General features: G+C 35.3%; 1 long non-coding RNA gene across 1 annotated transcript in view; it reads left to right on the forward strand.

The window, feature by feature from the left end:
- The window catches only part of LOC134810358 (uncharacterized), a 56,533-nt gene extending 40,378 nt beyond the window's left edge, over positions 1-16,155 (forward strand). Inside the window, exon 3 of the long non-coding RNA XR_010158150.1 lies at positions 12,500-16,155. This is a non-coding gene — a long non-coding RNA (uncharacterized LOC134810358). The remainder of the gene's footprint in view (positions 1-12,499) is intronic.
- Positions 16,156-16,492: the final 337 nt, after the last annotated feature.

Raw genomic sequence — 16,492 nt, forward strand, 5'->3', positions numbered from 1 at the left:
GAAAAACTGACTTTGGAAGAAAGATGTACCGAAAAAAGAAATGTTATGATACTAGCACAATGACTTACTAAAGCTGTTTTGAATTGCATTAGATACTATTTTATTCCATTCCAAGTGTGAACACAATATAAAAGCTCATGTTTACTCATTTAAAGATAAAAAAAATCACAGAAGCCAAGCGTTGGAAGAGCCTGCAAAGCCCCCCCTCCTTTATTGCCCTCGACCTCAGTTTCTCTCTTTTCTAAAATGAGAGCTTGAAGTTGTTTTTTTAGATATCATTCGTCTTGTTTGCTATTCCCAAAAAATAGAAATTTAGGGCTTATGTTTGCTTTTTTGCTTTTTTCATTTTGAGCAGCCTGGGAAGCCAGACCTGCATGGCATGGAATGTGTTATTTGTTCTGATCTGAAAATGAAATATCTAGTATGGTGTCCAACTCTCTTGGAGCATTATTATAAACTCATTGTTCTGTAATAACTTACAAAGACAGAATACAGAATCCCTGACACTTCAGAAGACACTTAACTTATCTAGGTCTAAAATATTGCTTATTTAGAGTCATACAAATAGAACATCAAAAAGGTCATGCTTATAGACATAATAATTGTTCTTTTATAAAAGATGACACCTAGAAAATTGAGAAAACTTCCTACAAATCCAGTGTCTGCAAGCATCACTGAATTGTTGACATAATCAAGAATATTCATGTCAAAATACTCCAATAAAAAATTAAAGTGTAAAATCTTTAACAAAACCGAAATTTTATTAAATGAACACATTATTTAAGTTGGTAATTCATATCAATTATTAGCATGTTTTCAGTTTATACAGATTTTTCAGTTACCCAAAGCTTACTTATGAGGGAAAAAAACACTTTCTTTTTTTAAAACACTTTCTGTCTTTTCAAAAATTTATTTTACATTTGTATTATTGATTTATTTTTAATTCGATTTATGTGTATTTATTAGTAATCACTTTGTCAGATTTTATGAGGTAGGCAGATAACGACATCATGGTCCCCACTTGCCACAAATACATGAAATATATGTTGCATTTATATTCTGTAAGAAATATGATATTTCTGTCTGGAAGAAAAACCTATTGAAGAAATGGGGGAAAACAGTGCTGGATTGACAACTAAAATATGACGAAATACATAAAAACAGAAAGCAGGGGGAAAATAAACCAAAGCATTTTCCTTCCAACATCCATCTAATCTGCTTATGTTTTCTGAGGGAAGTAATTTCTGACTCCAGTGACCACAGTTGTCATAGAAAACTACATACTAGTAACAGGCCCCACACAGTGGCTCATACCTATAATCCCAGCACTTTGGGAGGCTGAGGTGGGTGGTTTCACTTGAGGTCAGGAGTTTGAGACCAGCCTGGCCAAAATGGTGAAATCTTGTCCCTACTAAAAATACAAAAATTAGCTAGGTGTGGTGGCGCGCATTTGTAATCCCAGCTACACGGGAGGCTGTGGCAGGGAATCACTTGAACTGGGGAGGCGAAGGTTGCAGTGAGCTGAGATCACGCCACCGCACTCCAGCCTGGGCCACAGTGCAGGACTGTCTTAAAAAAAAAAAAGAAAAAGAAAGAAAGAAAACTATATACTAGCATACTAGTAACAAAGGCACAGGGATCTTCTCCTCCAGATCAGGAGCTCGCAAATGTTTTCTTAAAGGTATGTGTGGTAAATATTTTAGGCTTTTTGAGTCAAGAGACAAATCAAGGATATTGTATAGGTACTTATATAACCATTTAAAATGTAGCCATTTAAAATGGCAAAAGCATTTTTACCTTGTGGGCCATACAAAAACAGGTGGCAGGAGAGATTCATCCTTTATTAAGGAATTGGAATTTCAAAATTCTTTCTATATCAATTATACAATTGAAGTTTTATAAAAATTAAATAGGTTAGAGCAGTCTTTTAAAAAATTTAAATGTTATTTTTTCCCCCTCAATATCATTGCTTCTTGACAATAAAGTTACCACTTTAAATGAGAAAAGGATATTCAGTCTTAAATTCCAAGAAATTTTCCCCACAGGAAACTTACATTGTTTTAATTCAGAGTCAATGAGGTACAAGTCAAAAGATGAACACCGAACTGATAATAGTGGCAATGTAAACAGCAATAAGAAAGGTTAAGTAGTGGGTGGTCAGAGAATTGGATTCAATGTCAATACTTTGATCCTCTGATAACAAGATAGCTTTATTGTTAAATTAATAGTTGATATAATTTTAAAAAGTTTCAGAAGAGGGAATAAACATTTAATATTTAATGTGGAAAAAGTACATGAAGACTATCTAAATATTGAGATATGAGCTATTGGAAGGAGAATGATAAATTTGCACCCAGAAATTCTTGTGCACTATATCAACTGGGGCAAATAAGTACATTCTTTTCAAGACTGGAACATATGGGAAGCAAAGACAGTCTTAGATCATCTTTTTCTGTGCTTTTATCTTAGAAGGAACATAATTTAGCAATTTTTTTCCATTGGCATTTATAGAATTATATAGTTTTTCTTAATTAAGAAAATGAAAAAGAATTCAATATTTTTGTGTGAATCCATGTAGGTGGTAAAATATATAAACAAGACAAGAAAAGATGGTACACACAAAAAAAACACAGCCTTTTCAAGCAAATTGGAAGCTATAAAACATCATATGTCACAATTTTTTTGGTGGAATGTGATGTACCAAGCTACTTGGATTTTTTAAAAGTCAGCCATCAACTCATTAACCAGTGTCTGCAAGCAGATGTTGGCTTAAGCTGTGGTGCTCTTTTGTGTGCTTAAGAATGTGTAGATGGATATCAGCTTTTCAAATAGAAAGTAGCTACAAAACATAAAAAATGATTTCTTTCCTCAAATTTTACTTGTCATATTATGTTACATTAGATGGTGAAACAGAATGTTAACTGTGTAATGAGACAAGGATACTAAAATGTAAAGGAGAACACACTTTTTCAGCTTAGATACATGCCATCCTTTTAGACATGGGTAGCCATTCTGAAATGATAGAAGAATTTTTGTTAAATGCAAATCAGCTGCTTGTGAATTTATAATATGAAAGTTTAACAAGTTTGAAAACTTTTCAAAACAACACAAAAGGTGCATGAGTGATACTTTGCTATTTTAAACAGAGATAAAAGACTGTGTTGGCAATGCATAGCCACTTAGCACCTGATGTTTTTCTACCAACATTAGTGTTAGTGCCCATGGCCCCTTGTTGATGTAAGCACCCCAATTTTGGGATTGCTGATGCTTTCTAATACTGTACCATGTGATTCTTTTGACAATAGTGGATATGTGGGCTTCTAGACCTCTATTAAAGTAACTGCAGTTTACCTCTCAAAAGAGAATATAACACAGGTATTTTGCAAAGCAGATAGACTGCATATTTGATTTATATTACAGTGAAAATTAATATTTATATAAAGATAAGAGAAGTTAACAAGAAAAGGCAGCTGTTAATGGAAAAGTAAAAGAATGTTGGAAGTGTACACAGATGGGTGGCTGGTGAAATCACTTTTGTTTTTAATGGAATCTGTTATTCTCTGTCGTTGAATCATTCTTACGTGTGTACTAATTGATTTTTTAACTCTTTCAATGCATCTCATAATTCTCAACATCATTTAATCTGAATAATTCTGGGTTGATTCAGTCCTAAATGATTCCAGAAAGGTAATCACTTATTTTATTCTTTTAAAACCTTGTCTAGAAAGAAATATTACAAACTAATTTGGGTTAAATTCCCATCTTTCTTAAGCACTGGTTGCAGCTGTGCTCCCTGGGAAGTGAACTCTGAGACTGAGATTATATGCAAGATTGCTCTCAGAGAAGAGAAGGGAAGGGAAGATGGAGAAAGGGAAAGGGAGAAGAGGGAGGAGAAAGAAGGGAATGAATTGGATGTGAGAGCGAAGAGAGGAAAAGGAGGGAGGGGATGAAAGGTAGAAGTGGGGGAGGCAGCAGGATTGGGCAGCACAATAGGCTAAATGTTTTGTGTACCCCCAAAATTCATATGTTGAAACCTAATGCTCAATGTGATGGTATTTGGAGCTGGGGCCATGGGAGGTAATTAGGTTAGGAAAGTGGAGCCCTCAGAATGGGATTAGTGCCTTTATCAAGAGGCCAGGGCATTAGCTAGCCCTCCTTGTACAATGTGAGAATACAAGGAGAAGTTGGCAGTATGCAATCCAGAAGAGTGTCATTACCAGAGCCTGACCACAACCATGATTTCAGACTTCATGTCTCCAGAACTATGAGAAGCAAATTTCTGTGTTTTATACATCAACAAGCCTATGGTACTTTGTTGTAATAGCCTAACCGAAGACACAAGCCGAAGGAAAAATTGTAGCTGTGACGGTGTCTCAATAACAAAGAGTTATCCCATACTTCAGTGAGGGTGCTGGATCCTTACATCCTATTCAATATGCTATGTAATATACTGCATAGTTTATACTGTACAGTGATATAGAGTTTATGCTATATACTATACTTTAGAAATTACACCAGTCAGTGGGTGCTGCTGCCCCAGGAAGGAGGCTTACAGTTAGGCAAGACTGCTCTCTGTAGTCCAGGACAGTTTATGGAGAAGGCTAACAGCTGAGGACAGCTCTTCTAGCAACTGGAGAAACAAGTCCCAAAGTCTCGAAGGGAGATTTATACAGCTTGTCACACATTCACTATAGCATTAAAATGAGGAAGATTATTTTAATTTCTAACCTAAATTACTCCTATTAAGTCTAGATTTTTAAATTCTACCTTCTTTGAAAGTACTGAGTAGCTGTTTTTCCTTGTATAAGCTACACATTTCAATCATGATGGAGTGAGTCTACTAATGTAACTGAAAGCTGGATGAACAAGCCCAGTCCACTCCTTTCTAAGCTTTAAAAGCATTGCTCTTATGTTTTCTTGAATGCATTGCTCTTGTGTTTTCTTGAATGCACTGGCTAAATCTTGAACAACATTTATTAATTTTTTTATACCATTGTTGCAAAGATTGTAAGAATAGGACATACCACATAACAATGCTTGGAGGACACGGTTATAATTTTAACTACCTGGAGAAGGCTAGCTATTTAGTAACATAATATTTTCATTTCATAGTGAACTGTGGGCAAAGATATGTATAAGCACATTTTGGGATCATACAATAGGATCTTGGGCTTATTTAATTTAGAAACAGAGGTAGTAGATATTTAGGAGAGAATAGAAAAATTTATCTTTCTTGGATTGAATAAGAAAATATTTGATGATGTAAGAAGCAATGAGATGTTGAGTACATCAGTTTTCTGGGGCCACGCAAGCTCAGTGACCTCCGTCAAGTGACTAAAGGACACTTAATGGGAGCTAAATGAAGCTAGGGCATTTTGTTGACCCTCCAGTCATGAGACTATTGAGAAACCACTACTTCAACCCCATAATGTTTCTCTGAGCCACTGGGGGAATCAAATAAAGAGGATTTCCAGTCAATACTGTGATAGAGACATAACTTTCTTTTTGTTGTGTTAAAACCAACAGGAAATATAAGGAATTTGATGGAACCAACCTTATATTTCCAGGAAATATAAGATAGAACCAACAGTAAATATAAGGAATTTGATAGGATCAACAAAAAAAGTATAAGGTTTGGGTTAATGAAGTCTTTAGAAAAATAGCTAATGCTGGTGAATTGGGGAAGGATATTTCAGATTTTAGGCCACCTTGGACACACTAAGGATACGCATGTTCTTCAAAAATCTGCTCATATTAGAAATATTACGATTTTCAGTTTTTAAGGAACTCAGGAAAGTTCTTCCTGATTCATATGTTTAAAGAATACATAAAGTATTACCCTGTGCATTACAACTTGATGACAGCAGCCATTCTTAGGACAGTTGTTTTATGGGAATCTTCCAGTAGCAGAGATGGGTAAACCAGAATTATAAAAAATGATCCATCAAGTTATGGAGTATTTTATTGCAAAAAAAAAGAGGCTCTAAATCTGGCTAGATGAATATGTCTTTTAAAAGCGACACCTTCAAAACAACTAGACAGCTTTAAGTAGGAACTTCAAGATACAACAGTAGCATAGTTTGTTTCTCACTAAACTTGCAACTTCTTTTTTTGTTTGTTTGTCTCAGATAAGAAAATGAGGCTTTTGGTGAGGATTTGTAGAGGTTGTGCTTTCCATTCTTCTCCCTCTAGAACAGTGTGAGTGTTCAGGTAGACTCTCTGTCATTCTCCATAGGCAGAAATAAAATCGCTGATCTTGAAAAGTTGCCCTCTAAGTACTTCCAGCCAAGATTGTAAGTTATATAAATCTTGTGGAAAAGTGTGAATTTCTTCTCCAGCTACTGGAATTACCTTTGCTCCATCATAGCAAGCTTTTTTAACCCAACATTTTTCTACATCTTCGTATTTCATTATTTTATTTACTTTACACAAGTGAATGTCCATATGTTAGAGCACTGTAGAGATTTTTTTGTGCCAAAATGGCTAATAGGCAATATGATAAGTATAAACAAATACTGAGACTATAAATGGGTCCTGCCTCTAGGCCCATACAGAACACACAGATCCTTCTTTCCTACTTCTTTTCTGTGTGAATAAACAGCATTCTTAAAATTCCTAGGATAAAGAATTGAAATTTCTCTTTCTCCTTTATTGTCTAGTATTTGACTAGCCTCAGGTTTTAGAATCTGAAAAGTTGAAATGAGTCATTAGGTTTTCAGTTGACTTGGACTGAAGAAAAAACCTAATTGTACATTTTTGCAAGATTTTAAATAAATAACATCTGCTGTCTTAGCCATGGATGATTTAATTTTTTAACACGTGCTTCCACCCTTTAATTTTCTGCAAAGCAGCCACATCAATTATTAATTCATCTATATTTCCTCAAAGCGAGTCAGACTTAAGATCCTTCATAAATATTTAAGAATACTGCTGCAAAATAAACAAAAACTTCTACTTAACTTTTAATTGCAAGTTCGAGAACCAATGCTTGCAAAAGCAACAAAAAACAAGACAAACATGATAAAAAAAAAAACAAAAACCCTGAGAAGTAAAAAAGCAGAAACTAAAAGAACAAGGAGGCTAGACTTCTGTCATTGCCTGTTTTACAATGTGAATCTCATTTACTGCACATTTAACTAATGGAATAAATGGACATGGCCAAATTTAACTCAGGCCTGATGATAGCACTTAATTTCTGATAATTCACTTTTTCTCTTCCTCTTTCTTTCACACACATTGCCACACATGGTGCACACTCTTTACCATTAATACTGAACAAGTTACTAAAATAATAAATACAGGAATATGCAAAATAGCCTTATGTAATTAAAATAATGAGGGAATAGCTCAAACTTTCCTTTCTTATTATATTAACAAGGCTTCTGAGAAAGATGCTATTATGAATTGAATTGTGTACTCCAAAAAGACATATTGAAGTCTAGCCCCCTGTACCTGTGAATATGACCTTATTTGGAAATTGGGTCTTTGCAGATGTAATCAAATAAAGATGAGGTCATGCTGAATTAGGGGGAGCCCTAATCCAGTATGCTGGTGCCCTTATGAGAAGAGGAGAAAAGCCACACAGAGACACAGAGAAAAAAATGCCATGTGACAATGTAGACAAAGACTGGAGTGATGCATCTATGAGCCAAGGAATGTCAAGGATTTTGGGCAACAACAGAAGCCAAGAGAAAGGCATAGATTAGATTCTTTCCTAGAGCTTTCAGAAAAAGTGCAGCCCCAGTGACACCTTGATTTCAGACTTCTAACTTCCAGGCATGTGAGAGAATAAATTTCTGTTGAAAGACACCCAGTTTGTGCCACTTGGTTACATAGATGCTATATGCTAATCTGTTCTTTTTGCTTTCTAATATTAAAAAGCGTAGATACTATGGATAGAATATATGTACAGTTTTAAAATTATAAAGCAAATATCCTTCTGATCACCCTCCAGGTCAATAAACAAGAATGATATTTCTGAATCCTTGGAAGGTTCTCTTATATACCCCTTTCTTATCATAGCCTACTTCTTTCCCCCACTGCCTGATAATCCTTTAGCAGCTTTTCTTTATAGTTATATCACCTATGCAATTATACTGTAACCAATATGGTTTAATTTTCCCGCTGATAAATCTTTAAAGGAGAAGATATTTAGGTGAATCAAGCTGATGAAAATGCATTTTAGAGCTTTGCTTAGGCAAATTCACACGTTACTTACTGATAAATATAAATTGAAACTACACTCTGTAAAATTATATTTTGAATAAGCATATTCATTCAGTTGATTCACTCATTGAAGACTTATTATTAACTGGGGACATACTGGGCAAACTTTATTTTTCAGGCATTTTCCAGATAAGAGATTAAAAGTAATGTCAATAATTCCACTTTAACAAAATATATAATTTAAAGCAAAATTAAATTATCTGAAAATCATACTTACTTGTTACTTGTGCACACACACAAGTTTGTGTGATTTAATAAGATTGTATTATAGAACAATTGATTAATACAATGAATTTTACCAATTTATAGATTAACTTCATTTATTCATATAAACATAAGAGCATAGTTTTAGAGGTGCTACACATTTTAATTTTCATTAAGTTATTAGATTATCTAGATTTGCTTAGTTACTGAATTTGCCCAGTCTATGCATATTAATTCTTCTTGGAATTTCCATGTATTTACTGTTAATAGAAAATATACAAGTCTTTTTTTGATTTTATAGACCGCTTAATATAACACATGTTTAACTATTACAAAGTGTTAGATATAAGGAGGTAAAGGGATTCAAATGAGTTTTTTGTTTGGTAGTAAAATGCTTGTGAATAGGAGTCTGTCAGATGTTTTAGAAGACACTGGAACACAAGTGTCTCCTGCTTTTCAAAAAGCTTATGGTTCCCAGAAGAAAAGAATGGGTTGGCTAATGACTATAATATAATATAATATGATGCATTCTGTAGTCCAGGAAAACTTGAAGTGGATCTAGCTCAAATATGAAAGTGATGAGACCAGGTGCAGTGGCTCATGCCTGTAATCCCAGCACTTTGGGAGGCCAAGGCCAGTGGATTGCTTGAGCTCACAGGTTCGAGACATGCCTGGGCAATATAGCAAAATCCTGTCTCTATAAAAAATACAAAAATTAGCCAGGCATGATGGTGCACACCTGTAGTCCCAGCTACCCAGGAGGCTAAGGTGGGAGGATTGTTTGTGCCCAGGAGGAGGAAGCTGCAGTGAGCTGAGATTGCTCCACTGCATTACAGCCAGGTGATGGAGTGAGACCCCATCTCAATTAAAAAAAAAAAAAAAGGAAAAAGGAAAAAGAAAGTGATGAATACCTGGAGAGAAACAGATTTGTTCCCATGGGAAATGGCATATATAAAGCCATTGTTGAGTATTGAAGGGCGGGAGTTTGTAGACAGAGAATCCCAAGGTCAAATAAGGGCAAAGTGTTTGGCCTGTATCAAATTTGTTTTTAATGTCAGGAAATAAATCTTAATAATATTTATCTCTAGATATGTATTATATTACGTTTGTGCCAGCTTTTAATTAATCTTGGAAAGTTATCAACTTCATATACTTATTGATAGATTATAATTTAGTTAACAAAACATGTCACTGGCGAATATGATTCAGTTGACATGCTCACTATTACAGGCATTTATTTCCAGATTCAAAGTTCCTGATACTGCACATTATCAACTGCAAATTATTTCTTTAAAAAATTTATGGCCGGGAGCACTGGCTCATGCCTGTATTTCCAGCACTTTGGGAGTCCGAGATGGACAGATTACCTGAGGTCAGGAGTTCAAGACCAGCCTGGCCAACATGGTGAAACCCCATCTCTACTAAAAATCCAAAAATTAGCGGGCACGGTGGCACATGCCTATTATCCCAGCTACTCGGGAGGCTGAGGCAGGAGAATTGCTTGAGCTCGGGAGGCGGAGGTTGCAGTGAGCCGAGATCGTGACACTGCACTCCAGCCTGGCTGACAGAGCAAGACTCTGTCTCAAAAAAAAAAAAAAAAAAAAAAAAATTTCATGGGACATTTTACTACTTTTAAAGGATTACATAGTTCAGTTTCTAATATAAGAATTAAATTGAATGCTTCCTTACAATTTAGAATAGGCCAATATATGCTAGAAATTTTGTTCAGTGTAATTATCAAAGATGTTTATTCTTTTTTAAGTTTTGTTTTTAATTGACAAATAATTTGTATATTTATGGGATTCAGTGTGATATTTTGAAACATTTATACATTGTAGAATGATCAAGTCAGGCTAGAATATCCACATCTTAAATATTTATCATTTCTTTTTGTGGTAAGAACAGCTAAAATCCTCTTTCTTAAAATTTTTAGCTATTTTGAAATGCATTAATAATTATAGTCACCGTGCTGTACAATGAAACACCAGCTCATACTTCTCCTAACTGAAACTTTGTACTCGCTAACCAATGTCTCCCTTTCACCCATTCACCCCTCCCATAAAACTAGCCAATGAAAACCATTATTCTACTGTCTACTTCTATGTGTTTGACTTTCTCCCTTGATTTTTTTTTTTTCTGGCTTTTTTCTTTTGGTATTGTGGTAATTTTGCTGTGGGTTGTAAAAATGTCCCTAGATAGCAGTTTCTTGGAACTTTATGAGTTTACTCAGTTTTCATGTTAATTTTTCAACTTGAAATTTCCACACAACATTAATAGATTCAAATTACACTAATACATTCAAATTTTACAGCTAGGATGGCACAGGCTCAGAGGTTGAATTTTTCCAATTAGACTCAATCCACACAGTACCCATCTCCTCCTCCTCTTGCCTGACACTGGATTGCCTAAATGAATAGCTATTTTCAATATCATTACACTCAGATGCAGCCTTTCAGATTTCTTTTTATGCATGGTCTTACATCTTGCTTTCTATCATGCACAAGTCCAAGTTTACTCTGTTCCCACGTGAGTGGTCAACTTCCTTGGGCCAATATCTAAGTCCCTTTGGCCTGCTGAAGGATTAGTTAGTGTATTCTGTATTCTGGCCTTGACTCCTTTCTTCATTTGCAGAGACTTCTGTTATTTAATTAAAGCTTGACAACATTGTCAATCTTTTGGTATGCTTTATAATTTCTGCATTTTTGTTGCTGAGGACTAAGAAGGGGGAAAAAGAGGGCCTATTTGTTTAAATTGCTAAATTACTAGAACTAGAATTAGATTTTTTTTGGATAAGAGTGTAGGACAATTTGGAGATCTGAGATAAGTACCAAAGGATGACGGCAGAAGGATGGGGAAGGAGTGGCGAGTTGGAGATCAAGGAACCTTGATTGTGCACAGACGTGTAAGAGCCAGTAAATGAAGAGGTGCTGCTGGAAAAGGGAAACAGAAGATTCAGGAGACTGGTGTCACAAAAACTGCAGGGGCAGGAGATTTCACGAAAGTTTTAGGATATTTAACACGTAGCATCCCTATCTGGTAAAGTTTAGCATCACAGGGAAAAAGCTCATTGGCTTTGGCACTTAGTCATTTCCAGTCTTCTTCCTCTCAGTTGGCGGCAACCCCATCAGGTTGCTCAGTCAAAAACCTTGGTGCCGTCCTTGACTTACCAACCTCTCTCACAAGATCAATATCTAATTCATCAGGAAATTCTGTTTTCTTGGCCTTCAAGATATGTCTGCACTTTGACTACTCACCACTACTAATTTAAAATTGCAAACTGAATATCTCCCCCTCCCACTCTCAACAATTTCAATATTGGTTACCCAGCTCTCTTATTGTTCCATAGCATTTTTCATCTCCAGAATCGTGGATGGCATCCTCATTTATTACAGTGATTGCTTACTGCCTGTCTTCTCTCACTAGACTACTAGTCCCATGAGGGCAGGGTTCTCTGCTGTGTTTTAAGGGCTTAGAGCACCTGTACCTGGCACGTAGTAGTGACTCAATAATTGTTATATAAATGAATTGTAATCTTGTTGTATATTTAACTAAAATTTCATTTGAGCAAATTTTAGTTAAATATATAACAGACTCCAGTTAGAGCTATATAGTTGGAGCTGCATGTTTTAGGCATGTAAGCCTTATTCAATTCTACTTTGAATATAATTAATATTTTAGTAAAAATTTAATCTCTTATTCTATTATAGGAATTCTGTGCTCAAGAATTTTTGCAACCATCAAATCCTAGAAATTAGAGTCCAAACATTACTATCAGATACCATTTTTACCTTATAAACTAATTAAAGATTTTAGCCAAACTTCTAAATAGTGAGATTTAAAACATTCATAAGGAATTAATATTCTAGCATTTCTTCTTCACAAAGTACTTACCCAGTGAACAAAGAAATTTCAACTTACCAAAACAACAAAATACTGCATATATTTGAGGATTCTTCCAACTGGAGCTAAACAGTTGGAACTGTATGTTTTAGGCATGTAAGCCTTATTCAATTCTACTTTGAATATAGTTAATATTTTAGTAAAAATTTAATCTCTTATTCTGTTATAGGAATTCTGTGCTCAAGAATTTTTGCATCCATCAAATCCTAGAAATTAGAGTCTGCACATTACTACCAGGTACCATTTTTACCTTATACCCTAATTAAAGATTTTAGCCAAACTTCTAAATAATGAGATTTAAAATATTCATAAGGAATTAATAATCTAGCATTTGTTCTTCACAAAGTACTTACTCAGTGAACAAAGAATTTTAAATTTACCGAAAAAACAAAAGACTTCATATATTTGAGGATTCTCAGTATGTCCTTCAGGTGGGAGCTAATCATAATTCCAAAACAAACAAACACAAATGCCATAGTCCCAAGTGCTGAAATTCCAAAAGATCAAAATACTGAAAATATAATTCTAAAAAAATTTTAAAAATTTTATTTACACTTTTAAAAGGGGATTTATTTGAGAAACATAAAAACACAACAAAACACTTCCTAGGCCATTTTACATAAGAAAATAGGCAATAATAACATGCATATTTTTGCAAGCATTAACACTTTGGCATACTAATGACAGTTGCATGGGTATAACAGTTATAAGCAGTCAAGTTGTATTCATATAAATAGGTCAAAAGTGAAATATATACTATGGTTGGTAATTACGTGTGTCCAGCTTTATAACTTTGGTCATATGAAACATAATGACAGACAACATAAATCTTGTCTTGGCGAGACTGATGGAAAACCATGATGAGTTACTGTCACAAATGTAATCACCCAAAGAGTCAAGATCTCAAGAAATTGTATCTTTCACAAATGCAGATCTACAAAAAGGACATTTCTTCATTTAGTGAGGAAATTTCAACATTTCTATATAAATGTGCAGTGCTTATACATAAAGTCAACATTGTGATAATGCACTTTAATGGAATCAAATTTGCAGCATAAAACAAATTAGAACTCTCTAAAAGTCTCCACACAATTTAGATCTCTAATATGGGATATGATGTGAAGATGAAATACATAGCATAACAAATTGGCGCTATGTGTGAAGAGGTAGAAGTTATATGTGATTGGATAATTTGGCTTGGAGGACTTCTTGTATTTTTCATCTGTGTTTTTACTTCTGTGATCTGTATTTGGGCAGTGGTTGTGGTCTACAAATTTTGTAAGTATATGCAGTCCATCTGAAAGTCTGATTATTGCTTGGCCTTTGCAATTAAGGGATTTTCAGCTTTTGCAGCACCAATAATAATTAGCTTTTAAACTTTTATCTTTCACTATTAAGAAGCCTCATACACTTAACTTATCACAGCCTTTTTGTGAGGGAACAATTTCACAGATCTCTTCCACTGTGTTGTAAGGAATACAGTAGCAGGAATGATACTTGGCTTCCTCAACGCCAAGTGTGTATTAGTAACGGATCTTCAGAGAGACTCAATCAATAGGATATGTATATAGATACATGAGAGGGGATTTTTAGAAGAATTGGCTAACATCTTTATGGTGGCTGAGAAGTCATAGCGCAGGTCGTCTACAAGTTGGAGACCCTAAGATGCAGGTAGTGTGGCTCAGTCTATGTCTAGTAACCTCAGAACCCAGGAAGCTGGTGTAAGTTTCAATCTGAGGTCAAAAGCTTCAGGACCCAAGAAACAGCTGGTGGAGGTCCTGGAGTCCAAAAGTCAGCAAACCTAGAATTCTGATGTCTAAGGCGGCAGAATAAAAGTCTTTTCAGTTTGGGAGGCTGAGGTGGGTGGATCACCTGAGGTCAGAAGTTTGAGACCAGCCTAGCCAACATGGCGAAACCCCATCTCTACTAAAAATACAAAAATTAGCCAGGTGTGGGGACACGTGCCTGTAGTCCCAGCTACTTGGGAGGCTGAGGCAGGAGAATCACTTGAACCTGGGAGGCAGAGGTTGCAGTGAGCTGAGATCACGCCACTGCACTCCAGCCTGTGGGTGACACAGTTGGACTCTGTCTCAAAAATAATAATAATAATACTAGTAAAAAGTATTTTCAGTTATCAGAGAGAGACCAATTTACCCTCAGCATTTGTTCTCTCCAGGTCCCTGTCTGATTGAATAATGCCTACCAACTTTGAGGGCAGGTCTTCCCTGCCTAGTCCACTCAGATTCACACCCTAATCTCTTCTGGAAATACCTTCACAGACACATGCAAAATAATGCTTTACCAGGTTTCTAGGCATTCTTTAATCCAGTCAATTTGACACCTAAAATTAAGTCCACAGGTTGGCGCACTGTCAATTTAGCACTGACATGTAACCCCTTAAACCAAGCTTGTCCAACCTATGGCCCATGGGCCACATGAGGCCCAGGATGGCTTTGAATGTAGCCCAATGCAAATTGATAAGCTTTCTTAAAACATTATGAGAATTTTTGTGATTTTTAAAAAAATCTCATCAGCTGTCGTTAGTGTTAGTGTATTTTATATGTGGCCCAAGGCAATTCTTCTTCTTTTAATGTGGCCCAGGGAAGCCAAAAGATTGGACACCCTTGCCTTAAACCATACTTAATTTCCAAATAAAGACAATAACAAGTTAATAGCTCTACCTAACATAATGCAACTATTCTGTGACTGTGAATTTCAAGATTTTAGACATTGGGGATTTTAGACTTTAGAAATTTTGATCTTTTGAGATTTCAACATTTGGGATTATGGCATTTAGGATTGTGTCTTTTGGGATTATAATCCAAACCCCCTTTGGGCAAACTCGTTTAACACACATTCTCATAAGTCTGTATATATTTAAATAAGGTTGTGACATGAGTATACAACTTTTCGTTGAATAAAGATACAAACTGATTCCCTTATATCAGCAAGTCATATAGATTCTCTTTGTCAGAAGATATTTACAATTTTAATTTTTTGCTTTATAAATTCTAGTAAGAGCTTCTAGCCTTTCTTGGCTGTGAGTTAAAAAACTGACCTCATAATTCCTTCCTTCCTTCTTTTCATTCTTCCATATGTCTTTTTTCTTTATTTTGCTCTTCTGCCCCCCACCATCTTCAGTCCACTCAATAGCCAGCTCCTACTCTAAAAACAGCAAATGGAATTACAATAAACTAATATACTTAACTTGTCCTGCAGAGTCCACTGCATCTTTTGGTTCATCATTATTTTGTGCGTAGAGATTTTTGTTTTTTCACTGAATATAATTGCGTTGACTTCCTACCAAGTGGTTTAATTCTCAATTCTTTCTCACACATCTCTTTCTTACACATTTAGAAGTTGAGCCCACACCCATTCTCTAATCATCACAGCTGACGTTCATTTGCTGTTCTCTCGTTATTTCAATCATTTGCTGCTTGGGTTTTAGAGTCTGTTCTTTTTTTTTTTTTTTTTTTTGCTTGACCAAAAGAGACTAGAAGGCTGTGAGTTGTGGCTCTTCTTACGAATTGCATGTGCTTAGTTTACTGTTTGTATTAACATCTCACCTGGGAGGCAGAGACACATGAAAACAAGATTCAGAGCTCTAAGGACATTACTGGTGATGCAAGCTGATACAGACAGGAAAATCAACAGAGCCCAGCAACATCAAAGCAGCACTTGCTCTTTGGTCATTTAGGAATTGAATCAAGAATACCTAATGTTAAATGACGAGTTAATGGGTGCAGCACACCAACATGGCACATGTATACATATGTAACAAACATGCACATTGTGCACATGTACCCTAAAACTTAAAGTATAATTTAAAAAAAAGAAAAGAAAACCTTAAAAAAAAAAAAAGAAAACAATGGGGTCTCATTTTCCTTTTCGTTACAAGTTTTACGAAAAAGTTATATGAACCAATATTGATAAATATTGAAAATACAGATTGATTTTCAAAGTTTGACAGGAAAATACAGAATCTTTTTCTGGCTAAAAGCAAACCAAGTGACTCAGTTTGAAAATGGCCTGAAGAGAGGGTGCTGTCTTTCTCCTTCTCCTTTTCCTTCTTCCTCCTTCTTCTCCCTCTCTTTTTCTTTTGCCTCCATTCACTTTTCTTTGTCTTCCGTATCTTTTAATCTTTTGCGTTAAAAGAAACTAT

Source organism: Pan troglodytes, chromosome 5 (assembly GCF_028858775.2).
Source record: "Pan troglodytes isolate AG18354 chromosome 5, NHGRI_mPanTro3-v2.0_pri, whole genome shotgun sequence".
Taxonomy (NCBI): domain Eukaryota; kingdom Metazoa; phylum Chordata; class Mammalia; order Primates; family Hominidae; genus Pan; species Pan troglodytes.